The following is a 27,354-nucleotide window of genomic DNA, read 5'->3' as shown; positions in this document are numbered from 1 at the left end:
GGCCTTCCCAAGAAGAACAGGTACAAACAAGCCCAGACTACGAAAACTACAATAAATACCGAACTCTTCAATGCCTAGGCACCAACAAATACCCACAAGCATCAAGACTATGCAGGAAAACATGATCTCATCAAACAAACTAAATAAAGCACTAGTGGTCAATCCTGGAAAGACAGAGGTACATATGTGACCTTTCAGACAGAGAATTCAAAATAGCTGTTTTAAGGAAGTTCAATGAAATCCAAGATAACATAGAGAAGGAAGTCAGAATCCTATCAGATACATTTAACAAAGAGATATAAATAATTAAAAAGAATCAAACAGAAATTCTGGAGCTAAAAAATGCAATTGACATATTGAAGAATGCATCAGAATATCTTAACAGCATAATAGAATAAGCAGAAGGAGGAATTAGTGAGCTTGAAGACAGGTGATTTGAAAATACACAGTAAAAGAAGACAAAGGAAAAAAAGAATAAGAAAGAATAAAGCATGCCTATAAGATCTAGAAAATAGACTCAAAAAGGCAAATCTAAGAGTTATTGCCTTACAGAGGAGGTAAAGAGAGAAATTGGGGTAAAAATTTTATTCCAAGGGATGATAATAGAGAACTTCCCAAACCTAGAGAAAGATATCAATATTCAAGTACAAGAAGGTTAGAGAATACCAAACAGATTTAACCCAAATAAGACCACCTGAAGACATTTAATAATCAAACTTCCAAAGGTCAAGGATAAGAAAGGATCCTAAGAGCAGCAAGAGAAAAGAAACAAATAACATAAAAAGGAGCTTCAATACATCTAGCAGCAGACATTTCAGTGGAAACCATACAGGCCAGGAAAGGGAGGTATGACATATTTTAAACGCTGAAGGAAAAAAAACTTTTATCCTAGAATAGTATATCCAGAGAGAGTATCCTTCACAAACATGAAGGCAAAATAAAGATTTTCCCAGACAAACAAAAGCTGAGGGATTTCATCAACACTAGACCTGTCCTACTAGAAATGTTAAAGGGAGTTCTTTAAACTAAAAGAAAAGGATGTTAATGAGCAATAAGAAATCATCTGAAGGTACAAAATTCACTGGTAATAGTAAGTACAAATAAAACACAGACTATTATAACACTGTAACTGTGGTATGTAAATTATTCATATCTTGAATAGAAAGACTAAGAAATGAGCCTATCAAAAATAATAACTAGAACAACTTTTAAAGACATTGGCAGTATAATACATAAATAGAAATAACAATAAGTTAAAAAGAAGGGAGATTAAGTGTAGAGTTTTTATTAGTTTTCTCTTTGCTTGCTTGTTTGTTTATACAATCAGTGTTAACTTGCCATCAGTTTAAAATAATGGGTTATAAGATGTTATTTGCAAGCCTCATGGTAACCTCAAATAAAAAAAATCCATAACATACACAAAAAATAAAAAGCAAGAAATTAAAACATATCACCAGAGAAAATCACCTTCAATAAAAGGAAGACAGGAAGGAAGGAAAGAAGGAAAAGAAGCCCACAGAACAACCAGAAGACAAATAACAAAATAGCAAGAATAAGTCCTTACTTATCATTAATAACATGGAATGTAAATGGACTAAACTTTCTAAAGACATAGAGTGGCTGAATGGATTTAAGAAAAAAAAAAAAAAACAAGACCTAATGCTGTCTACAAGAAACACACTTTACCTATAAATACACACAGACTGAAAATAGGAGAATGGAAAAAGATATTCCATGCATATGGAAACTAAAAAAACACTATAACTATATTTATATAAGACAAAATAGATTTCAAAACAAAAGTTTCAAAAGAGACAAAGAAGGTCATTATATAATGATAAAGGAGTCAATCCAGTAAGAGGATGTAACAATTGTAAACATATATGCACCAAACACTGGAGCATCCAGATATGTAAAGCACATGTTATTAGAGCTAAAGAGAAATTCCAATATAATAATAGCTGGAGGCTTCAACACCCCACTTGCAGCATTGGACAGTTCATTCAGACACAAAATCAACAAAGAATTTAATCTGCACTATAGGCCAAATGGACCTAATAGATATTTGCAGAACATTTTATCCAACAGTTGTAGAATACACATTTTTCTTCTCAGCACATGGATCATTCTCAAGGATAGACCATATGTTAGGTCACAAAACAAGTCTTTAAACATTCAAAAACATTGAAATCATATCAAGTATCTTCTCTGACCACAGTGGAATAAAACCAGAAATTAATAAGAGGAATTTTGGAAGCTACACAAACACATGGAAATTAAACAATATGCTCCTGAAAGACCAGTGGGCCAATGAAGAAATTAAGAAGGAATTGAAAAATTTCTTTAAACAAATGATAATAAGAACACAACATATCAAAGCCTATGGAATACAGCCAAGGCTAAGGGGAAAGTTTTTAGCTATAAACACCTGCAAAACAAAGTAGAAAAACTTCAAATAAGCTAATGATGCATCTTAACGAACTATAAGACCAAGAAAAAAATCAAACCCAAAATTCTTCAAGGAAAAGAAATAATAAAAACCAGAGTAGAAATAAATGAAATTGAATCAAAACAAATGCAAAAGATCAATGAAATAGAGTTCATCTTTTTGAAAAGATAAAATCAACAAAACTTGAGCCCAACTAATTAAGAAAAAAAAGAGGAAAGATCCAAATAAATAAAATCAGAGATAAAAAAGAAGACATTACAACCAATACCACAGCAATTCAAAGGATTAAGAGGCTGATTTGAGCAACTATATGACAATAAATTGGAAAATCTAGAAGAAATGGATAAATTCCTAGTCATATACAACCTACCAAGATTGAACCATGAAGAAATCCAAAACTTGAGCAGATCAGTAACAAGTAATAAGAGCAAAGCCATAATAAGAAGTCTCCCAGCAAAGAAAAGCCATGAACCCAATGCCTTCACTGCTGAATTTTACCAAACATTTAAAGAAGAACTAATACCAATCCTACTCAAACTATTCCAAAAAATAGAGGAGAAGGGAATATTTCCAAATTCACTCTATAAGGCCAGCATTTTTTTTTTTTTTTTTTTTGAGATGAAGTTTCACTCTTGTTGCCCAGGCTGGAGTGCAATGGCATGATCTTGGCTCACTGCAACCTCTGCCTCTCAGGTTCAAGCAATTCTTCTGCCTCAGCCTCCCAAGTAGCTGCGATTATAGGCATGTGCCACCACAACTGGCTAATTTTGTATTTTTAGTAGAGACGGGGTTTCTCCATGTTGGTCAGGCTGGTCTTGAACTCCTGACCTCAGATCCTCCTGCCTCGGCCTCCCAAATCCTGGGATTACAGGTGTGAGCCACTGCACCCGGCCTGAGGCCAGTATTACCTGGATACCAAACTTAGACAAAGACATATGAATAAAAGACAACTACAGCCCAATATCCCTGCTGAACATTGACGCAGAAATCCTCAATAAAATACTAACCAAATACAACAACACATTTAAAAAATCATCCATCATGACCAAGTGGGATTTATCCCAGGGATGCAAGGATAGTTCAGCATATGCAAATAAATCAATTTGCTGCATCATATCAACAGAATGAAGGCCAAAAAAGTGATCATTTCAATTGCTGCTGAAAAAGCATTTGATAAAATTCAACATCCCTTCATGATAAAAAACCCTCAAAAAATTGGGTATAGAAGGAGCATATCTCAATACAATAAAAGCCATATGCAACAGACCCACAGCTAGTCCCACTATTATTTGACATAGTACTGGAAGTCCTACCTAGAGCAATCAGACAAGAGAAGGAAATAGAGGGTATCTACATTGGAAAGGAAGACATCAAATTATCCTTGTTTGCAGATGATATGATTTCACATTTGTAAAAACCTAAAGACTCCATCAAAAAACTCTTAGAACTGATAAACAAATTCAGTAAAGTTGCAGGATACAAAATCAACAAACAAAAATTTGCAGCATTTCTATATGTCAACAATGAACAATCTGAAAAAGAAATCAAGAAAGTAATCCCATTTATGATAGCTACAAATAAAATCAAATGCATAGAAATAAACTTAACCAAAGAAGTGAAAGATTTCCACAATGAAAACTATAAAACATTGATGCAAGAAACTGAAGCAGACACCAAAAAATGGAAAGATATTCCATGTTCATGGATTGGAAAAAATCAGTGTTGTTAAAATGTCCATACTACCCAAAGCAATCTACAGATTCAACGCAACTTCTATCAAAATACCAATGATGTTCTTCACAGAAATAGAAAAAATAATCCTAAAATTTATATTGAACTACAGTAGACCCCAAACAGACAAAGCTATCCTGAGGGGGAAAAAAATGGAGGAATCAAATTACCTGACTTCAAATTATACTACAGAGCTATAGCAACAAAAATAGCATGGTACTGTCATAAAAACAGGCACACAGACCAATGGAACAGAATAGAGAACCCAGAAATAAATCCATACATATATAGTAAACTCGTTTTTGTCCAAGGAGCCAAGAACATACACTGGGGAAAGGGCAGTCTCAAATAAATAGTGCTAAAAAAAAAAAACTGGATATATCCATATGCAGAAGAATGAACCTAGACCCCTATCTCTTACTATATACAAAAATCAAATCAAAATGGATTAAAGACTTAAATCTAAGACCCCAAACTATGAAACTACTACAAGAAAATGTTAAGGAAACTCCAGGACATTGGTCTGGGCAAAGATTTCTTGAGTAATAGCCCAAAAGCCTAAGCAATCAAAGCAAAAATGGACAAATGGAATCCATCACATTAAAAAGCTTCTGCACACCATAGGAAACAATCAACAAAGTGAAGAAACAATCCACAAAATGAGAGGAAATATTTTCAAGCTATCCATCTGATAAGGGATTAATAACCAGAATACATAAGTAGCTCAAAAAAACTCTATAGGAAAAAAAATCTAATAATCTGATTTAAAAATGGGCAAAACATCTGAATAGACATTTGTCAAAAGAAGACATACAAATGGCAAACATTTGTGGTACATATAAACAATGGAGAACTATTCAGCCATTAAAAAGAATGAGATCCTGTCATTTACAACAACACGCATGGAACTGGAGATCATATGCTAAGTGAAATAAGCCAGGAACAGAAAGACAAACTTCACATATTCTCACTTATTTTGGGGAGCTAAAAAAATATGCTAACAATTGAACACATGGAGATAGAGAGTAGAATGTTGGTTATCAGAAACTGGGAAGGGTAGTAGGGAAGGGCAGGGGTGGCTGGGGGAAGTAGGGATGGCTAATGGGTACAAAAATATAATTAGATACAGTGAATAAGATCTACCATTTCATAGCACAACAGGGTGAGTACAGTCAACAACAATTTGTTGTATAATTTAAAACAACTAAAAGAGTATAATTGGATTGTTTATAACACAAAGAAAGGATAAATGTTTGAGGTGATGGATACCCTATTTACCCTGATGTGATTATTATGCATTATATACCTGTATCAAAATATCTCATGTACCCTATAAATACATACACCTACTATATATCCACAATTTTAAAAATATCTTACCCACTAAATATAAGACCTTGGAAATACCTACTCTAAACCCATCAGTGGTATCACAGTACTCAAAGGTCAGCCCAAGCCCACCTGGAGTTTCCAGGTTCCTTGTGGACAAAGGTAGCCTAATCATGAGCTGGGTGACAGAATATGAGACTCTACTCTGTCTTCACAGAGAAAAGGAGGCACAAACAGAAATAATTTTTTTTTTTGAGACAGAGTCTTGCTCTATTGCACAGGCTGGAGTACAGGGGCATGATCTCAACTCACTGCAACCTCCGCTTCCCAGGTTCCAGCAGTTCTTATACCTCAGCCTCCCACGTAGCTGGGACTACAGGCACCCACCACCACACCCGGCTAATTTTTGTATTTTTAGTAGAGATGAGGTTTCACCATGTTGCCCAGGCTGGTCTCAAACTCCTGGCTTCAAGCGATCCACCGACCTAAGCCTCCCAATATGCTGAGCTTACATGTGTGAGACGCCATGCCTGGCCGAATATTTATTTTCATCAAGAGAAAATCAAATTTGTCCAAGAACTCTATTGACAGAAGTGAAATTAGTTTTTCTCTAGCAAATAGTTAGTGGAGTTGGAGGATTAGTCTATTGCCCAAGAAAGAAAGTAAACCCACTGGAGTCCGGAAACATTCATATTCTCAATAATGCATTTAACTCTCAAAAACAAATACGATTTGTCTCTGCACTTTTACATTTCAAAAACACCTAAGACTAGATGATCTAACGCTCTCCTCTGCTAAAAATCAGATTATTAAAACAAGTTCCTTAAACTCATAAAGCTCAAGACAATTGTTAAAATTTTTATTCAATGTCAAGTGCCAACCCGGGCAGAGTCTCTCTCAATTCAAACAAAATTCACTGTAGACAGTAGCAGGCACAGGCTTTTCAGTTGATGGACTACAGCAGAATTCAGTTACCTCCTAGTGTGAACCATGGGCCTAGCACACATAGACTATTTTTGTAGGGAAACAAAATAGGATTATTGTATTTTCTGGACGTTCTCAGGATTAGGCTAGTAGAAATGATGTTGCAGAATGCTACGACTTTAGACCAGCTTGTTAATATTCCCACAAAATTCATTCTCCTAGCTTTTGGTGATTTGGAGTACAATGGAGGCCAGTTGAAAAATAGTTTCAATCAAGTCGGTGGGGAAAGAGGAGGTGAAGCCTGGATTGCCAGATTTCTGGTTAACAGAGTCCATGAATTTCCTTGTAGCCTTGCATAAATCAATGTTCCTGTCAATTAGAAACAGCAGGCACTAATCTAGAACTAGAAATACCATTTGACCCAGTAATCCCATTACTGGGTATATACCCAAAGGACTATAAATCATGCTGCTATAAAGACACATGCACACGTATGTTTATTGCGGCACTATTCACAATAGCAAAGACTTGGAACCAACCCAAATGTCCAACAACGATAGACTGGATTAAGAAAATGTGGCACATATACACCATGGAATACTATGCAGCCATAAAAAATGATGAGTTCATGTCCTTTGTAGGGACATGGATGAAACTGGAAACCATCATTCTCAGTAAACTATCACAAGGACTAAAAACCAAACACCGCATGTTCTCACTCATAGGTGGGAATTGAACAATGAGAACTCATGGACACAGGAAGGGGAACATCACACTCCAGGGACTGTTGTAGGGTGGGGGGAGGGGGGAGGGACAGCATTAGGAGAGATACCTAATGCCAAATGACGAGTTAATGGGTGCAGCACACCAGCATGGCACATGGATACATATGTAACAAACCTGCACATTGTGCACATGTACCCTAAAACTTAAAGTATAATAATAATAATAATAAATAAATAAATAAATGAAAAAAAAAGAAAGAGCAGGCACTAGAACCCTAATTATATAACTATGAAGACCCTGAACTTGGTCTGAACTTTGAGTAATTTCTATCAGAAAATCTGAGTTCTCTATAATCCTTGTTTGTATCTTCCCTCCCCAAAGTGAGTGATTTACTTAGGATGAAGGACATAATAGTAGACACAAAGGATCAGCAACTGCTGCAGAGACAAGTCAATGAAAGGGAAGAATCTGGCCAGAGCTCAAGCTGCGAGGGGTTTTACCAGTTCTCTGGTGAAGAGGGATTGGAGTTGATCCCATAGCCACTTTATCTCAATTGTCATTTTTGGTACATGAACTTAATTTTAAATTAACTGGTAAACTCTAAATTATGCACTCCAGAGGATGGGTTCTGCCAGTCTCAACAAACCCTTTTACTCTTTTTCAAAGTTAGAGGACTCCTTCAGCTACTGTTAAAGATTGGTCTGGGACCCAAGTGGGCCATCAGGTTAGTAGGGTTCTTTGCAAGGAACCTTAACATATTTTTTTCTGCCTGAGTGTGCTACAATAAGGGGTACAGCTGTTAAGATAATATAAATGAAAGGAGTTTGTAAACTGTAACAACACTTAAATATTGTCGCCTGCCAACAGAATCACAATATTCTCCATTCCAAATATCTCCTGATTTCCAGCTAGAGGTCTCACACATTAATGGACCTTACAAGCCCATCAACCACCTTTACCTTCCTATAAATCAACCCCAACCACAATACTGTGTTCATACTGTTTCAATTGAATACAGCCTGTCTGACTAATATTCACTAGGGGTTATAAAGTAAGAATCCATCCGTCTACAGTGATATTCATTTACCTTGAGGAATACACACTCATGAACACAGATACATACTGTTTTTCAAAAACACGGACATTTTTTCAAAAAGAAAGCCCTAATAGTTTGAAAGTAGGCATTCAATATTTGGTGTTTCTTTTTAAAGCTTTATTTTTACCTGGTCTCCTCCCTTAACTCCCTCCAATACTGTATTCCTGTTTGATTGCACGGCTTCACCTAGCAAAGTTGTCCTGATACACACAGCTGAACGCTGTGGGCAGAAGTAATGAGTATGGGAATTTCTCCTACTTATAACTAACTTCTGTTCCTTTCTTGGGGGTTAAGATGATAGAATAGGCCCCAAAACTACAGAGAATAAATCATTATGAATCAACATATTACTTTTGTTGGTATTTCTAGCACTGTGATCCACCAGCTACCCGTAGTGGGATTTCAAAAAGTTTTTTCCAAGAATTTCACTCTCCTTTGTCTCCAGAATAAAGTGCAGAGCAGAATAAGCACAAATGGGATTTTGTTTTTTTTTTTCTTTTTTTTTATTATTATTATTTTTTTATTATACTTTAGGGTTTTAGGGTACATGTGCACAATGTGCAGGTTTGTTACATATGTATCCATGTGCCATGTTGATTTCCTGCACCCATTAACTCGTCATTTAGCATTAGGTGTATCTCCTAATGCTGTCCCTCCCCCCTCCCCCCACCCCACAACAGTCCCCGGAGTGTGATGTTCCCCTTCCTGTGTCCATGAGTTCTCCTTGTTCAATTCCCACCTATGAGTGAGAACATGCGGTGTTTGGTTTTTTGTCCTTGCGATAGTTTACTAAGAATGATGTTTTCCAGTTTCATCCATGTCCCTACAAAGGACAAATGGGATTTTGAAATTCATCCTCAAACCACATGAATAGGAAGGTCCCCTCTCATGGCAGAACAACTTAAGGGGCGTTTTCTGTGATTTTTTGTCCTTGCTCGAAATGTCATTTTAACCTGATCTCATCTGATATAATGAAAAGGAATGATAATTCATGGTGTGTTAGTGTAAGGAACATTGTATCACAGTAAGGATCTATAACTATAGTTACACCTGCCAAGGGACAAAGTAGCTGATTAGTTTCAAAACATGCGGAGGCAAAACAGCCTGCTGTTTTTATTAGAGTCACCTCTGACATTCCTGATTTCCTAGAACCGAACATCTTTGCTGGAGGAAGGAAACATGGTGGCATATGAGCTGTATGTAGGTAGTAGAGTCTGGTTCCTGGGAGCCCTGTAGTGCCAGCCCATGCTAGATTCAGTTGAAAGATGCTCTCTGCAACTAAAAGGGAAATATATATAAATATATATATGAAAGTTAAATATATGTTATAAATGCCTGCTCAGGAGTAAGTTTATTCCCAGCCTCATCCCAAAAGCAGGGGAAAGAATGTTCTTTTAAAATCCCATATCTCTGTTTTCTTCGTTTTGTTTGTTTGTTTGTTTATGACAGAGTTTCTCTCTCATTGCCCAGGCTGGAGTGTAATGGCGCTCTCTCATCTCACTGCAACCTCCACCTCCCAGTTTCAAGTGATCCTCCTGCCTCTGCCTCCTGAGTAGCTGGGATTACAGGTGCCTGGCACCACGACCAGCTAATTTTTGTATTTTTAGTACAGACAGAGTTTCACCATATTGGCCAGGCTAGTCTCGAATCCCTGACCTCAGGTGATCCACCTGCCTTGGCCTCCCAAAGTGCTGGGATTACAGGCATGAGCCACTGTGCCTGGCCCCATATCTCTGTTTTTTAAAGTTGATGTCCAGCTGCTCTCTTTCCTCCTCCAAAAGGCCAAACTCTTCAGCCTGGCATTTAAGCCTTTTCTTGATATGTCCCTAAATTCCAATCCAACTTCATCCAACTCTTTCCCTATATGTATCATAATTCTTGTCAAGCTGAATTACTCAGGGCTCCAAAAGAAACCAGGGTGCCTCCAAGTCTTTACATGCAAGCCATATGCACCACATAGAATGTCCTTCCTTCTAACTCTTCATTTTAAAATCCTACACAAACATTAAGATGCAATTCAAATGCACCTTTTCAGTGAAGCATTCCCTGATTCCCTAACCTGGAATTTTCTTTCTGAACTCCCACTGGAAGAGAAACATCTTCCTCAAACACATTTTCTCCTCTTTGAGGAAGGTCAGAGAAAAACCTTGACATAGAGACAAAGAAAGGCAACAAACTACAGCCCTATTAGGGGCTTTACAACTATCTCATTTAATTCTCAACAATCCTGCAAGGCAGGTATTACTGTTCTTAGCAGATACTGAACCTGAGGCTCAGAGAACTTTTTGAATGAAATCTTTGCCTGTCAGACTTAAAAGCACACAGTTTCCACCAATCCACCCTATTTATCATTACTCGTGTTTATACAGCTTCTAGAATATTAACTGTGGTACTTTGTGAACATTTCTTTTCTCCCTTACTGGATGGGGAGTTTGTTTTGTTGTTGTTTTGAGATGAGAAAAGAAGCCATCTTATTCACTTTCCCCACCCCCCTCGCCCCTGTATAGTAAATTTCTTGCTCAAATTTGTGTTAAATTAATGCACATTCTTTCAGAGGGAAAATTTTTAAAAGAAAAGGAAACAAAGATAAATTTCTCTTTCTAATTGCTCATCTTGAGGACACAGAAAAGAAACTAACTAACAAGAAATTTGGCTATTGTAAGTTCGAAAATGAAGGCAACTATTTTGGTAACAACAGTAGCTTCCATTTTTTGAACTGTGATTCAGTGTCAGACCCTGGAGAGACTTTTTTTTTTTTTTTCAATTCTTTGAGACAGTCACACTCCCTTGACCAGGCTGGAGTGCAGTGGCACAATCTCGGCTCACTGCAGCCTTGACTTGCTGGGCTCAAGCGATCCTCCCACCTCACCCACCTCAGCCTCCCAAGTAGCTGGGATCACAGGCATGTGCCACCATGCCCAGCTCATTTTCTTTTATCGTTTTGTACAGACAGAGCATCACCTTGTTGCCAAAGCTGATTTCAATTCCAGGCTCAAGCGATCCTCCCACCTCTGTTAAGTGATCTTAACTACTGAGTTGTCTCACCTTTATGTCCCCTGGTGTATTGAATATTCACTCTCAGGCAAGACTCTGTTGTCTTTCTGCCACCTAACAAAACAAACAAAACAAAACAAAAGCCTCTTTCCCCTGTGCTTTTTCTCAAATTTATTTTCATGAATCCTCAAATAATTTCCCATATTTAGAGGACAGAAACCCTGAGCACTGATTGAGGAAAAGCAATGCTACTGTCTTCCTCTATACAGTAACGTGAACAAAAATCATTCAAAGGAATCCTTTCTGCATCCAGCCAACACAGCAACGCCCGTACTACAATCGGTACTTCCCCCGTGTAGGTAGCATGACCCCTAGTGGGCACCAGTGGTAAATATCTAGATTTTAGCATTGATAGAAATACTGTACGATGGTTTATTTTAATAGGTGGATAGAAAAATAGGTCAAGATGTTGTCATCATAACTATATTAATGTGACCACATATTTTTGTTGACTATGAAACACAAAGGAAAGATATCAAAATATACTTTTTAAAATATACATTCAGAAACCAATTGTAAAGTGAGTTTTTTTATTTTCTTTTGTTACCACCTTTAGCTTCTATAAGTCTTAATTAAATGCTCTCCACCTTCAACCACATTTCTTCGACAAAGATAACTTGCACAAGAGTGCTTTCAAGAAAGGATTAAAAATGGTGAGGTTGGGACATTTTCAGTTTGTCTAGATGAAATACTGTTACGAATGCATCATCTTAAAACATCCCAGTCCACACTCAGTGTTACTTGTAATTTCACTGATGCTTAATTTATTTCACCACATATTATAGTTTAATTAAACACCAAACAGGAGCTTCTCTGGGATCACTCTTTCTTTCTACACAGCAATGTTTAAGTTCTCTACATTTAAAGCTAACAACAAAAGTCGTAGTCAAAGGAATACAGAACTATGTTTTATCTAAATAACTGGGTCATATATATTCCCATTTTATTGCCAACAGATAGTCTGTATTAGTCCTTCATCTCCCAACTTTTTTTAAGTAAGTAGTAATTCTTATTAACAGCAGTGGCACCTGCACGGGGGTGGACAAATCTGGTGACCAGCAGGTCCCCCTGCTGTTTTGCTCAACTGGCAACATGCTCTCAACCCTGGCAGCTGCTCCTGTTTTGTTTTTTTTCTCCCAGGCAAATAGGAACCTCATGGACATTTAGAAATTCTTTTCTCTGAACCAAAACTTTGGCTTCAGAAAGTAGCAATGAAATTCACAACAGAGGATAAATTTTTCTATATGTATTTAATTACATAAGGATATGAATACACTTCCATAAAAAATTTAAGCCACACAGAAATGTCTAATCCGTGAACACCCTTTTATACCCCACCTCCATCTTTCTCCCCCCACCAAGTGTGAGGAGGTCCAGAGAATTCTCTCCACAGAAATGAATATAAAACTGGACATCCTTACTAATGAGAGCCATTTCATGTCACTTAGAATGACCACAGGCAGAAAACAACTCAAGATATTTGTTGTCTTTCCTCGCAGTCCTGTGTATATGCATAAATAAATAGCTTGGGTTTGTTTCACTTTACAAAAACATGATCTTCCCAAATGCTTGCTCTGAAACTTTCTGTTTTGAGTAACATTATGTATTGACCATATTTCTATATCGCTGCCTATAGGCCTCTTTCATTCTTTTTTATCTGTTGCACAGCATTGAACAATAAGATGTATCATGGTTTATTCGGTCATTTCCCTATTGGTTTAAGGTTGTTTCTAATATTTTCCCATTATACACAATACAGTAATGAACACCTTGAACTATCTTGATATACTTATGCAAGTACATCTGTTGGCTAGATATCCAAAAATGAAACTGCTGAGATGAAGAATGTGCAAATATTAAATTTTAAAAGATAGTGCCAAATTCTGTTCACAAAGGCAGGAATGTTTAAGGAGTTGCCAGGCCTTTGGAACTAATCATAAATGTTAGCACAGGAAGGGTCCTTAAAACTGTCTAGCCAAAAAATCTTTGTTTTTTAATTATCAGTTTGGTAATATTTATTAATGCAAACATAATTTTTAATAATGATAAAAAGATGCAGTGAAAGAAAAAATAGCTATTTTAGAAAAGTGCATTCCATGTCCTCTTGTTTAGTTTTTCATAAAAAGATTGCTTTTTTAATATATACATTAAGTTCTGGGGTACATGTGCAGAACGTGCAGGTTTGTTACATAGGTATACACGTGCCATGGTGGTTTGCTGCACCCAACAACCCGTCACCTACATTAGGTATTTCTCCTAATGCTCTCCCTCCCCTAGCCCCCCACCGGCCAACAGGCCCTGGTGTGTGTTGTTCCCCTCCTGGTGTCCATGTGTTCTCATTGTTCATCTCTCACTTATAAAAGCTTTGTTTTTTAAGACAATACTAAGGTTTGTAGAATTTATATGACAGGTCCTGTTTCATGAACCCAGGCTCCAATCCAGGTTTTCTGACTGCCCCGCCCAGTACTTCTCCCACTACAACATATTTTATGGGGGCAAAATTAGACTTGAATTTTGGAGTAATCATTTCCAGAGAAGTAGAATGTTTTTTATAAACAATTAAAAACATCTTTTCTTCCCTTGGAGTGTTCAGCAGTATAGAGAATGACTAGGATTTATGTTATGAATCAAACATTCAGAGTGCAATAGCTCTACAAAGCAAGCAAACAGGTAGGTTCTGTATCAGAACACAATGCTAAAAGTTGAAACCTGTAAATGGAATTGATTTCCTTACTAAATGATGTTAGAAATGGAAGCTGCAGTTCTATACTCAGGCACCCATCACTTTAGGGAAATTATTCCACTTGTCATACTCCAAAGCTCCTCAAATTATTTGTTACTGCATAATAAATTACCTCAAACGTAGGGGCATTTTAAAAAGAATTTTATCATATTCCTGGTTCTGTGGGTCAGGGGTTTGAGAAGGGTACAGCAGTGGTGGCTTCTCTCTGCTCCACAATGCCTGGAGCCTCAGCTGGGAAGGTTCACACATGGGGGTGACTCAACAGCTGGGGCTGGGATCATCTAAAGGCAGGTGGAAGCTGCTTGTCATCTGGGATCTCAGCTGGGCTGTTGGCCAGAGAACCTGCACATGGCCTCTCCATATGGCCTCTGTGCTGTTTTACGGCACAGAGACGGGGTTCCAGGGACAAATGTTCCAAAACTTATCTTCCAGTAACAGTGTTGTGAGGAGATTAAGAGAGTGCCCTCCACAGAAATAAATATAAGACTGGACAACCATGTTTTTTTTAAAAATAATCAATTTCAGGTCACTGGAAAATGACTAAAAGTAGATAACATCTGGATAAGTATTTACTCATGAAAACTACCAGTCAGGCCAGGCACAATGGCTCACACCTGTAATCTCAGCACTTTGGCAGGCCGAGGAGGGCAGATCACCTGACGTCGGGAGTTCAAAACCAGCCAGGCCAACATGATGAAACCCCATCTCTACTAAAAATACAAAAAGTATCTGGATGTAGTGGTACACATGAGTAATCTCAGCTACTAGGAAGGCTGAAGCAAGAGAATCACTTGAACCCAAGAGGCAGAGGTTGCAGTGAGCCCAGATGGTGCCACTGCACTCCAGCCTGAGCAACAGAGTGAAACACCATCTCAAAACATGAAAAAAGAAAAAGGAAAAAAAGAAAAGAAATAAAACTACCACTTGGGTAAATTAAGTGACTCTGTGGCTTTCTTTCCTGAGAGCATTCTAAGCTCAGGTGACAAAACCCTCAGCTCCACCTCCCAGAGGGATCTGGGCTCAGGATGGGAGACAGAGCAGCTAAAACAAGGCAATACTGGAAGTGAGAGAACCTTAGAAGGGCAGGGGTAATGAAAGCTCCACACATCTCTGGCTGACTGCTAATGGACACATGCCTGAGGGAAACCCCAAAATGCCCAGCAAACATTGCAAGCTCGAGAAACACGCACATGGAGGTGAGTAGCAGCGGGGCCTTAGAGACAATGGGAGCATCCTTCACTAAAGGAACGAAGAAACACATTGCGGAGGATATACGTTCCGGAATACTATGCATCAGGTGGAAGCTACCATCTTGATGCACATGAGACAAAATGGATACATCTTAAAAACATATTTGAGGGACAATAATTATGATAATGTCAACCAATACTTATATAGAACTAATCAGAAACCCCCATGAGTCCGGGACTTTTCTAAAATATGTCCATATATTAACTCATGTAGTCATCAAAGTCATTAGGTTGGTGCAAAAGTAATTGCAGTTTTTGCTATTACATTTAATGGCAATTAAAAGGCGATGTGGTATAGTTAGGATTCAACCAGGTAAGTATTACCAACAGGATATGTATATAGAAATATTCACATATGTATTTAATTACACAACTACATGAATACACTCCCACAAAAACGTTAAGTACTATAGAAATGTCTAAAACTGTGAACACCCCTTTATATGCCACCTCTTTATGCCATTCTTCTTGTCCTCCAAACATGCAGAAGTTTATCTATTATATATCTTAATATACATGTATAGATTATATATATCTTATATACCTATATATTAAGAGATTTTGTACAATAAATTGACTTACACAAATTTAGGAGCTGATGTCCAAGTCCAAAAACAGTGAGGAAGTGAAGATCGTGGGCACAGGACAAAGTTCTCACCAACTGGGAGGCAGGAAGGGAAGACGACAGGCAAGATGGAACTCCATGGGCATGGGCTGAAGCTGTCATCACAAGTGGAATTTCTTCTGTGCAGGTGTGGTAGGCAGAATTCTAAGAATGAACTCAACTGACTTTCAGCCTTGGCACCTCCCTTTTGAGGGGTGGTGGAAATCTGTGAAAATGAGAAGCCATTATTCCCTTGATTATGTTACCTTATGTAGCAAAAGGGAGATTACTGGGGTGGGTCTTATCTAATGACACAAGACCTTTAAAAGCAAAGAGTTTTCTCTGCCTGGTAGCAGAAAAGGAAGTAAGAGATTTGAAGTACAAGAGTGACTGCTGGCTTTGAATACAGAGGGGATCACATGCCAAGGCTCTTTAGGAGCTGAGGAAAGCTCTCAAGCAACAGCCAGAAAGAAAGTGAGGCCTTTGGTCCTACAGTCCTACAACCACAAGGATCTGAATTCACCAAACAACATGAATGCACTTGGAGGTAGATTCTTCCCCAGAACCTCTAGATGAGAACCTGGACAACACTGTGACTTCAGCCTTTTCAGGCCATAACAGATAATCCAGCCAAGCCTGCCTATACTTCTTACTTAAAAAACTGAGATATTAGCCAGGTGTGGTAGCATGTGCCTGTACTCCCAGCTCCTTGGGATGCTGAGGTGGGAGACTCATTTGAGCCTGGGAGGCAGAAGCTACAGTGAGCCAAGATCATGCCACTGCACTCCAGCCCGGGTGACAGAGATCCCATCTTAATAAAAAGAAAAAAAAAGACTGAGATAATAAATGACTATATTGTAAGCTGCAAAGTTTTAATAATTTGTTAGGTGGTGTTATATATGGAATGTATGTGTCCCCCTCAAAAATTCATATGTTAAGGTGTAGCTGTATTTGGAGGAAGGAGGTAATTAAGGTTAATTAATTACTTAAGGTCAAATGAGATCAAAAGGGTGGACCTCTGATATAAAAGAATTCGTGTCTTTTTTTTTTTTTTTTTTTTTTGAGACAGAGTCTCACTCTGTCACCCAGGCTGGAGTGCAGTGGCATGATCTCCGCTCACTGTAACCTCTGTCTCCCGGGTTCAAGCTATTCTCCTGCCTCAGCCTCCTGAGTAGCTGGGATTACAAGCACACACCACTCCACCACGCCCGGCTAATTTTTGTATTTTGAGTAAAGAAGGGGTTTCACCATGTTGGTCACGATGGTCTCGAACTCCTGACCTCGTGATCTGCCCACCTTGGCCTCCCAAAGTGCTGGGATTACAGGCGTGAGCCACCTCACCTGGCCAAGAATTAGTGTCTTTATAAGAAGAAACACCAGATGGCTAGCACTCATTCACAAGTGCCCTCTGTCTTGCATGCTCTCCCTCCTTCTCTCTCTCTCTCTCGCTCTCTCTCGCTCTCTCTCTCTCTCTCTGTGCCATATGAGAACACAGCAAGAAGGTGGCCATCTGCAAGACCAGGAGTAGGCCTTCACCAGAAATCAACTTAGCCAGATCTTGTACTTGGAATTTCTGGCCTGCAGAGCTTTAAGAAAAGAAATTTCTATTGTTTAAGCCATGCAGTCTATGATATTTTGCTATAGCAGGACTAAGATAGACAGCAATGGGAAACTAATATAGGAAGCTACTGTATTATCATTATCCATGTGTTACAGTGAGGAAACTGAGTAAGATTCTATCACACTTCAACAAGAGCACCATGACCACTCAGTGGAGGAAGGACAGTTGCTTCAAAAAATTGTGTTCTTTTGCACTGCAAAAGAATAAAGTTGAACCCTTATCTTGCACCTTGTAAAAAAAATTCACTCAAAAGTAATTAAATACTTAAATGTAATACCTAAAACTGTAAAACTCCTACAAGAAAACACAGGAGAAAACTTCCTGACATTGGACTTGGCAATGATTTCTTGGATATGACACCAAAAGTACAGGCAACACAAGCAAAACTAGACAAATAGGACCGCATCCAACTTAAAAACTTCTGTGCATCATATACACCATGGAATACTATGCAGCCATAAAAAATGATGAGTTCATGTCCTTTGTAGGGACATGGATGAAACTGGAAAACATCATTCTTAGTAAACTATCGCAAGGACAAAAAACCAAACACCGCATGTTCTCACTCATAGGTGGGAATTGAACAATGAGAACTCATGGACACAGGAAGGGGAACATCACACTCCGGGGACTGTTGTGGGGTGGGGGGAGGGGGGAGGGACAGCATTAGGAGATATACCTAATGTTAAATGACAAGTTAATGGGTACAGGAAATCAACGTGGCACATGGATACATATATAACAAACCTGCACATTGTGCACATGTACCCTAAAACCTAAACTATAATTAAAAAAAAAAACTTCTGTGCATGAAGGAACAAAGGATACAATAAACAGAGTGAAAAGGCAGCCTATAGAATGGGAGAAAATATTTACAAATCATATATTTGATAAGGGGTTAATACCCAGGATATATATAAAGAAATCCTACAACTCAACAACGGCAAAAAAAAAAAAAATTAATTAAAAAATAGACAAGGCTGGGTGCGGTGGCTGATGACTGTAATCCTAGCACTTTGGGAGGCCAAAGCAGGTGGATCACCTGAGGTCAGGATTTCAAGACCAGCCCAGCCAACATGGCAAAACCTCATCTCTATTAAAAGTACAAAAATTAGCCAGGCATAGTGCCAGGCACCTGTAATCCCAGCTACTCAGGAGGCTGAGGCAGGAGAATCGCTTGAACCCAGGAGACAGAGGTTGCAGTGAGCCAAGATCGCGCCACTGCACTACAGCCTGGGTGACAAGAGTGAGACTCTGTCTCAAAAATGAAAAAAAAGAGACAAAACGTTTGAATGGATATTTTTCTAAAAATGATACACAAATGGCCAAAAATGTATCTTAAAAAATCCTCAACAGCACTAATCATCAGAGAAATGCAAATCAAAACCAGAATAAGTTATTACCTAACACCCAATAGGATGACTGCTATTAAAAAAAAAAAAAAGAACGATGGTTTGCAAGAATATGGAGAAATTGGAACCCTTTTGTGCTATCAGTGAGATTGTAAAATGACACAACTGCTGCTACAGAAAACAATATTGAAGTTCCTCAAAAAATTAAACATAGAATCACCATGTGATCCAGTAATTTCATGTCAGGGAATATATGCAAAAGAATTGAAAGCCAGTCTCAAAAAGATATTTGCATGCCTGTGTTCATAGCAGCACTATGTATAATAGGCAAGAGATGGAAGCAACCCAAATGGCCATTGATGAATGACTAGGTAAATAAAATGTGGGATATACATACCACGGAATACTATTCAGTCTTAAAAAGGAACAAAATCCTATCACAAGATACAACATGAATGAACCTTGAGGACATTATGTTAAGTGAAATAAGCCAGTTATAAAAAGGATAAATACTGTATGATCCCACCTATCATATGAGGTATCTAAAGTAGTTACACTCAAAGAAACAAAAGTAGGATCTTGGTTACCAGGAACTAGGGGGAGAGAGGAAAGGGTAGTTATTCTTTAATGGGTGTAGAGTTGCAAAGTTGCAAGCCAAAGAATTCTGCAGATCTGTTTCACAGTGATGTGAATTATGCTTAATACTACTGAACTGTACACTTAAAATGATGAAAATGGTATGTGTTATGTGCTTTTTAACAATAAAGCATATTTGCCACAGAAATTTAGTTAATATCTTATAACTAAACATGTATATATGTTGCTTATATAATCACTGTAAAAAATTATATTACAATATCATTTATGTAAATGTAAGGACCATTTCTACACATAAAGTATATATTTTACAGGAATGCATGCATGTTAGGAAGTGAATCAAAGATATAAAATGGGTGTCCAGGTGAGTGAAAGGAAAGGACATGAGGCAGGTTGAAGATAAGGAGATAGGTGGTGGGGGGTAGAGCAGAGACAGAGACAGATGGAACAAAAGAAAGGCCTTGCGTATACAGAAGAGAACGATCACCATTTTCTGTGCCTAAAGTACAAAGAAAACAAAACAGCCTGGGTAGCATGATCCTACTTCTTCTCAATATGTTATGTATATTTGCAAAAAGAATATCTGGAAGCATAAATATCAGAATATTAACTGTGGATTTCCCTAATGCTTGGAAGTATGGATGATTCTTGTGTATATTTCCTAATTTAACTGTAGTAAAGGTGTATTGTTAAAAATAATCTTTAACATCCAATACATATAAATATATTATAGGCATGTTCATGTATAATATATACATGTGTCTATTATACATAATATTAATGTTATATGTATATTACACATACAGTCACCCGTCATTTAATGAGGGGAATACATTCTGGAAAATGTGTTATAAGCCAATTTCATTACTGTGTAAACATCATAGAGTGTACTTATACAGACCTAGATGGTATACCCTACTACACAGCTAGGCTATAAGGGATAGCCTATTGCTCCTAGGCTACAAATCTGTATAGCATTACTGTACTGAATACTGCAGGCAATTGCAACAAAATAGTAAGTATTTATATATCTAAACATAGAAAAGGTATAGTAAAAATATGATATTATAGTTTTACGGGACCCCCATCGTATATGCAGTCTGTCATTGACGAGTACATTTTGTGGCACATGACTGTATATGTATGTGTCTTATTTCTGTTGCTATAACTGGATACTACAGACTGGGTAAATTGTAAGAAATAGAGATTTATTCAGCTCATGGTTGTTGAGGCCGAGAAGTCCAAGGTCAATGGGCCAGCACCTGTGAGGGCCTTACTGCTGCACTATCTCATGGCAGAAAAGCAGAAGGACAAATGATGCATGCCCTCATGACTCAATTGCCTCCCAAGGGCCTCAATTCTCAACACCACCACAATGACAACCCAGTTTCCAACACATGAACTCTTGGGGGACACATGCAAACCATAGTAGATTGAAGGACAACACGGTAAACCAATCACATATAACTATAATTATTTTTAACAGCTCTGAGATATAATATATATGCCATTAAACTCACACATTTGAAATATAAAATTCAATGGTTATTAGTATATTCACAGTGTTGTGTAACCATCACCACAATCTCAATATAGAAGATTTTTATTACCCAAAAAGAAACTATGTATCTCTTAGCAGTCGCTCTTCATTTCTCCCCAAACACCCAGGCCTAGGCAACAACTAATCCATTTTTTCTCTATAGAATTGTCTTTTCTGGACATTTAAAATAAATGGAATCCCACAATACTTGGTGTTTGGGGAATGGCTTCTTTCACTTAGCAAAATGTTTTCAAGGTTCATCCATATTGTAGCAGTACTTCATTCCTTTTTATTGCTGCATAATACCCTATGGCATTATGCCACAATTTATTTGTATAGCTGAATAATATTCTATTGTATTGAAATACTACATTTTGCTTATCCATTCATCACTTATAGACATTTGAGTTGTCTTCTCTTTTTGGCTATTGTGAATAAGGCTGCTATGAATATTTAAGTACAAGATATTGTGTGAATGTGTGTTTTGTTTTTCATGGGAATATACGTAGGAGTGGAATTGCTGGGTTATGATAACCCCATGTTTAACATTTTCAGGAACTGCCAAAATATTTTCAAACTGCACCATTTTACATTACAGCCAGAAGTGTATATGGGTTCTAATTTCTCCACATCCCCACCAATATTTGTTATTATATGTATTTTTATTATAATTATACTAGTGGCTATGAAGGGGCATCTCATTGCAGTTTTGATTTGCATTTCCCTAATGGTTAATGATGCTGGACATTTTTTCATATGAAAATTGGTCATCTGTATACCTTCTTTGGAGAAATATTTACTCAGACTCTTTGCCTTTTTTTTTTTTTTTTTTTTTTAACAGACAGGCTCTCTGTCTCCCAGGCTGGAGTGTAGTGATACAATCATAGCTCACTGTAGCCTCAAACTCCTGGGCTTGAGCTATCCTCCCACCTCAGCCTCCCAAGTAGCTGGGACTATAGGCATGCTCCAGCATGCTTAGCTTTTTTTTTTTTTTTAATTTGTTTTTGTAGAGGTGGAGTCACTTTGTAGCCCAGACTGGAATCAAACTCCTGGCTTCAAGAAATCCTCCCACCTCGGCCTCCCAAAGTCCTAGGATTACAGGCACAAGCCTCCACATCTGTCCTCTTTACCCATTTCTACAGTGGGCTATTTGTCTTTTATTCTTAAATTGTAAGAGTATTTTATACCTCCCAGATACACGGCCCTTATAAGATATATGATTTTTAAATATTTTCTCCCATTCTATAGTTTTCTTTTCACTCTATTGATGATGTCTTTTGAAATGCAAAATATTTTTTATTACAATGAAATTCAATTTATCTAATTTTTTTGGTCACTGTGTTTTGGGTGTCGTGTCTAAGATGGCTTTACTTAATATGAGGTCACGATGATTTACTCCTATGTTTTCTTCCAATAATTCTATAGTTTAGCTTTTACATTTAGATTTTTGCTCCATTTACAGTTAGTTTTTGTATATGGTGCAAGGAAACTATCTAAATTCATTATTTTGCATTAAGTTCTCCTAGCATCATTTGTGGAAAAGATCATCCTTGGCAACTTTTTCAAAAATCAATTAACATTTAATGTGGTCATTTATTTTTGGATGCTCAATTTTATTCTGTTGATCTATATGTTTTTCCTTATCACACTGTCTTGATTACTGTAACATTGTAGTTAGTTTGGAAAACAGGAACCGTGAGTCCCCAACTTTGGTCTTCTTTTACAATATTGTTTTGGCAATTTCAGATCCCTTGAATTTCTATATAAATTTCAGGAATAGTTTGTCAATTTCTGCACAAAAAAAGGCAGCTGAGATTTTGACAAGGATTGTGTTGAATCTCTAGATCAATTTAGCAAGTATTGCCATTTAAACAATACTGTCTTCCAATACACGAACATAAGATGTCCTTCCACTTAGATCTTCTTTAATTTTTCAACAATGTTTTATAGATTTAAAATACATGTTTTTTACTTTTACGTCTGCATATTTTATTCTTTTGTGGTATTGTAAGTAAAATTGTTTTCTTAATTTCATTTTTGGATTGTTTAGTACTAGTATATAGAAATACAATTTTTTATGTTGATATTATTCAGTTGGTGCAAACGTAATTGCAAAAACTCCAATTACATTTGCACCAACCAAATATATACTAAAAGTTTGCTGAACTCATTTGTTAGTTCTAATTTTTCTAGTGGATTCCTTAGGATTTTCTATATATGAGATTATGTCATTTGCAAGTAAAGATGGTTTTACTTCTTCCTTTCCAATCTGGGTGATTTTGTTTCTTTTTATTGTCTAGTTGCCCAGGCTGGAATCTCTCCAGTACAACCTTTAATAGAATGGCAAGAGTGGACGTCCTTGTCCTTTTCCAGATCTTAGTGGGAAAGCATTCAGTCTTTCATCGTTAAATATAATGTTACTTCTAAGCTTTTTATGAATACTCTTTATGAGATTGAGGAAGTTCCCTTCCATTCCTAGTTTGTTTAGTATTTTTATCATGAAAGGGTTTTGGATTTTGTTCAATAAACTTCTGCATCAAACAAAGTGATCATGTATTTTTGTCCTTTATCCTATTGATATGGTATAATACGTTAACTAATTTTCAGTTTTTAAACAGATCTTCCTTTGGTAGGATAAGTCCCACATGGTCATATTTGGCTTCCTAATCTTTTGCTAACGGTTTGTTTGTTTGTTTGTCCGAGACGGAGTCTCGCTTTGTCGCCCAGGCTGGAGTGCAGTGGTGCAATCTCGGCTCACTGCAAGCTCCGCCTCCCGGGTTCACGCCATTCTCCTTCCTCAGCCTCCTGAGTAGCTGGGACTACAGGCGCCCGCCACAGCACCTGGCTAAGTTTTTTGTATTTTTAGTAGAGACGGGGTTTCACCATGTTAGCCAGGATGGTCTCGATCTCCTGACCTTGTGATCCGCCCACCTCAGCCTCTCAAAGTGCTGGGATTACAGGCGTGGGCCACCTCGCCCAGCTTTGATGAGGTTTTGTGTGTGTGTGTGTCCATATTTAGTAAAAATATCAGTTTGAGGTTTTTTTCCATGTGATGTCTTTGGTTTTTGGTATCAGGGTAATATTGGCCTCATAGAATGAGTTGGGAAGATTTCCCTCCTATTCTATTTTTTGAAAAAGTTTGTAAAGAATTGGTATTTATTCTTCTCTAAATGTTTAACAGAATTCACCAGTAAAGCCATCTGGTCCTGGGCTTTTCTTTGTGGGAATATTTTCAATTACTTATTTAGCCTCATTACCTGTTATAGTTTGATATTATCAGATTGTCTATTTTTTCTTAAATTATTTTTGGTAGTTTGTATCATTCTAAGAATATGTACATTTCATCTAAGTTATCTAATTTATTAACATACAATTGGTTGTAGTATTCCCTTATAATCCATTTTATTTCTTTAAGGTTGGTAGTGATAGTTCCTATTTCATTTCTGATTTAGTAATTTGAGTCTTGTTTTTCTTGCTCAGTCTAGATAGAGCTTTGTCAATTTTGTTGACAATTTCAAAGAACCCAATTTTTTGTTTCATTGTTTCTCTCACTGATTTTTCAATTATTTATTTATCTCTGCTCTATGTCTTTATTTTCCATCTTTCTGCTAGCTTTGGATTTAGTTTGCTCTTCTTTTTCTACTTCCTTAAGATAAAAAGTTACATTACTGATTTGAGATCTTTCTTTTTTTGTAATATGGGTATTTAAAGTTATAAATTTTCCTCTAAGCACTGCTTCAGCTTCATCCCATAACTTTTGGTAGATTGTGTTTCTATTTATCTCAAAATAGTTCCTAATTTTCATTGGTTATTTAGCAGTGTGTTGTTTAATTTCCACATATTTGTGAATTTCCCAAATTTCTTTCTGTTATTAGTTTCTAATTTCATTCCTCTGTGTTCAGAAAACATAATCCATATGATTTCATTTATTTTTATTGTTTTTAGTTTTTTATGGCCTAGCATGTGGTATATATATTGAAAAATGTTCTATGCAAAATTAAGAAAAATGTATATTCTGCTGTTGTTGGGTAGAGTGCTCTGTAGATGCCTATAAAATATAGCTGGTTTCTGATGTTCAACTATTTTATTTCATTAATGATCTTCTTCATAGTGGTACTATTATTGTTGAATTATCCTTTTCTTCCTTCAATTATGTCCATTTTAGCTTGACATAGTTTTAAACTCTGTTCTTACGGACACACAGACAGACACACACACGCACACATATATATACATGTATCTTCCTGATGATCTGACTCTTTTATCATTATAAAATGCCCATCTATATATCTGGTAACATTTTTTGTTTTAAAATATGTTTTATCTGATGTTAGTATTGCTACTTCAGCTTTCTTGTGGTTACTATTTGCATGGTAGATGTATTTCTCTTTTTTTACTTACAACATACTTGTATTTTGTGTCTAAAGTGTGATTTCTGCACACAGCATATAGTTGGATCTTGCTTTATATCCAGTTTGCCGATCTCTACTTGTTTCTATTGTTTAATTTATTGAGATTGAATGTTATTACTGATATGGTTGAATTTACACTGCTATTTGACTTTTTGTTTTCTATAGGTTTCTCTCAAGTCTTTTTATTCTCCTATTCCTCATTTACTCCTTTCCATTAAACAAATACTGCCTTGTGTAACACTTTAAATTTTTAGTGACTTTTTAAATACTTTTTTATTTTTATTTTTTGTTCTTCCTCTACGACTTATCATACACATCTTAAGTTTTAAGAATCTACTTCAGATTTATCTAACTTAATTTCAGTGAGATATAGAAATGTTATTTCTTTATAGCGCTATTTCCTCTTCCTCTTTTTTGTACAACTATTGTTATATATATTATATTACATATGTTATAAACCCAAGAATATGTTGTTACATTATAACATTATATAATCTGATGTCTTTTAAAGCTGAGCAAATAAATGAGACTATTTATTTATAAAGTTTATTATATTATATTAACCTTCTCATTTACTATTTCTTTTCATTTGTTCCCATGATTTCAGTAACCATCTGGTGTCATTTTACACCAATACAACTTTGCTTAGCTGGGTATGGTGGTGCCTATCTGTAGTCCTAGCTACTCAGGAGGCTGGGGAAGAAGGACCACTTGAGCCCAGGAATTCCAGGTTGCAGTGATCTATGATCGTGCCATTACACTCCAGCCTGGGTGACACAGCAAGACTCTGTCTCTAAAAAAAAAATTAAGAATAGACAAATAAATAATTTAAAGTAATCATTTTACTCTTTTGTGTACCCATCTGCTTTGTGCTATTATTGTCAAATAAATTACATCTTTTTATGCTATAGGTCCATAAATACAGATCAAGGTGGGGGTGTGGGAGAGAGAGAAAGAGAGAAGATACAAGTGTTTTTAAATTATTAAGTGAAGAAAGGTGAAGTTGAGTATACTCACAGTAATCCAAAGATGAGAGTGATCTTAGCAGGATTCTGTTTGTCTCACTCCTTCATCTCTCTTTTAGTTTCCTAACAGTCTGCCTCTATTGGTATCTCACTCAGCTGTTTAGCTACGTGAATTGCCAGCTGATTGCCTTATTGTTCTCAGCAATGCTCTGGGCCATAAATTGCTCCACAGCCTAATCCAATTAAATTTGAACCCCTTTGCAAAAACAGTCTTTGAGGCTTGTTTCAATCCCAGGAAAGGCTTTTGTTAGCTATCTCTTTCCCTAATTCTTTCTGTTCTGTGGTTTAGCTTATTGCTATCATGAAGCTACCAGCCTCCTCATAATTGCTTACTACCAAAATCTCCATTGCTTTTGATAGCAGCCTTGGACTTCAACTTTACCACACTTTGTTCCAAATAAAATCAGTGCCCTTAGGGAGAGCTATGGAGTTCTCTATTCTCACAGCCTGCCTGTCCCCCTGGGAAAAACCTCTGTTCCACTGCTCTAGAGCTGAGGGAAGGAAGAAGGGCCTGCTTCTGTTGGAGTGACATCCCTGTTTTATGTGTGGGGCAATGGGAGGAGGTGGTAGCCCTGATCTTTTTTTGTCTTCTCTTCTGGCATGGAAACAGGACTATAAAAGTGAGTTAAAGTGAAAACCACTGGGCCCAATATTCTTGGTCTGCCCGTAATAGAGCTTCTGCAACATGGAGCTGGGGAGTGAGGAATAAGAAATTCTAGCAGCTTGCTTCTCCAGGAAGAAACTATAGCCCTAGACTGGAGCTTGGGGGAGCAGAAGCTCTTTGTTCCCGCCCACTCCCACCTAGAGCAGAGCTTCCATCACACTGAGATGGAGTTTGTTGTAAGAAGGGGGTGGAATTCTGCATAAATGTCACAGACTCTTACTATTCTTATAGAGACTT

General features: G+C 37.1%; 1 long non-coding RNA gene across 1 annotated transcript; it reads right to left on the bottom strand.

Moving 5' to 3' along the window:
- Positions 1-9,496: 9,496 nt before the first annotated feature.
- On the bottom strand, positions 9,497-16,122 carry LOC129489642 (uncharacterized). Its single transcript, XR_008660057.2, has 3 exons — positions 15,885-16,122; positions 11,301-11,363; positions 9,497-9,533 (listed from the first exon to the last, which is right to left on the bottom strand). It is a non-coding gene; the product is annotated as an uncharacterized lncRNA (long non-coding RNA).
- Between the last annotated feature and the right edge of the window lie 11,232 nt (positions 16,123-27,354).

This window comes from Symphalangus syndactylus, chromosome 1 (genome assembly GCF_028878055.3).
Source record: "Symphalangus syndactylus isolate Jambi chromosome 1, NHGRI_mSymSyn1-v2.1_pri, whole genome shotgun sequence".
NCBI lineage: Eukaryota > Metazoa > Chordata > Mammalia > Primates > Hylobatidae > Symphalangus > Symphalangus syndactylus.
The sequence above is the reverse complement of the archived record's forward strand: the minus strand, read 5'-3'. Positions and strand labels throughout refer to the sequence as shown.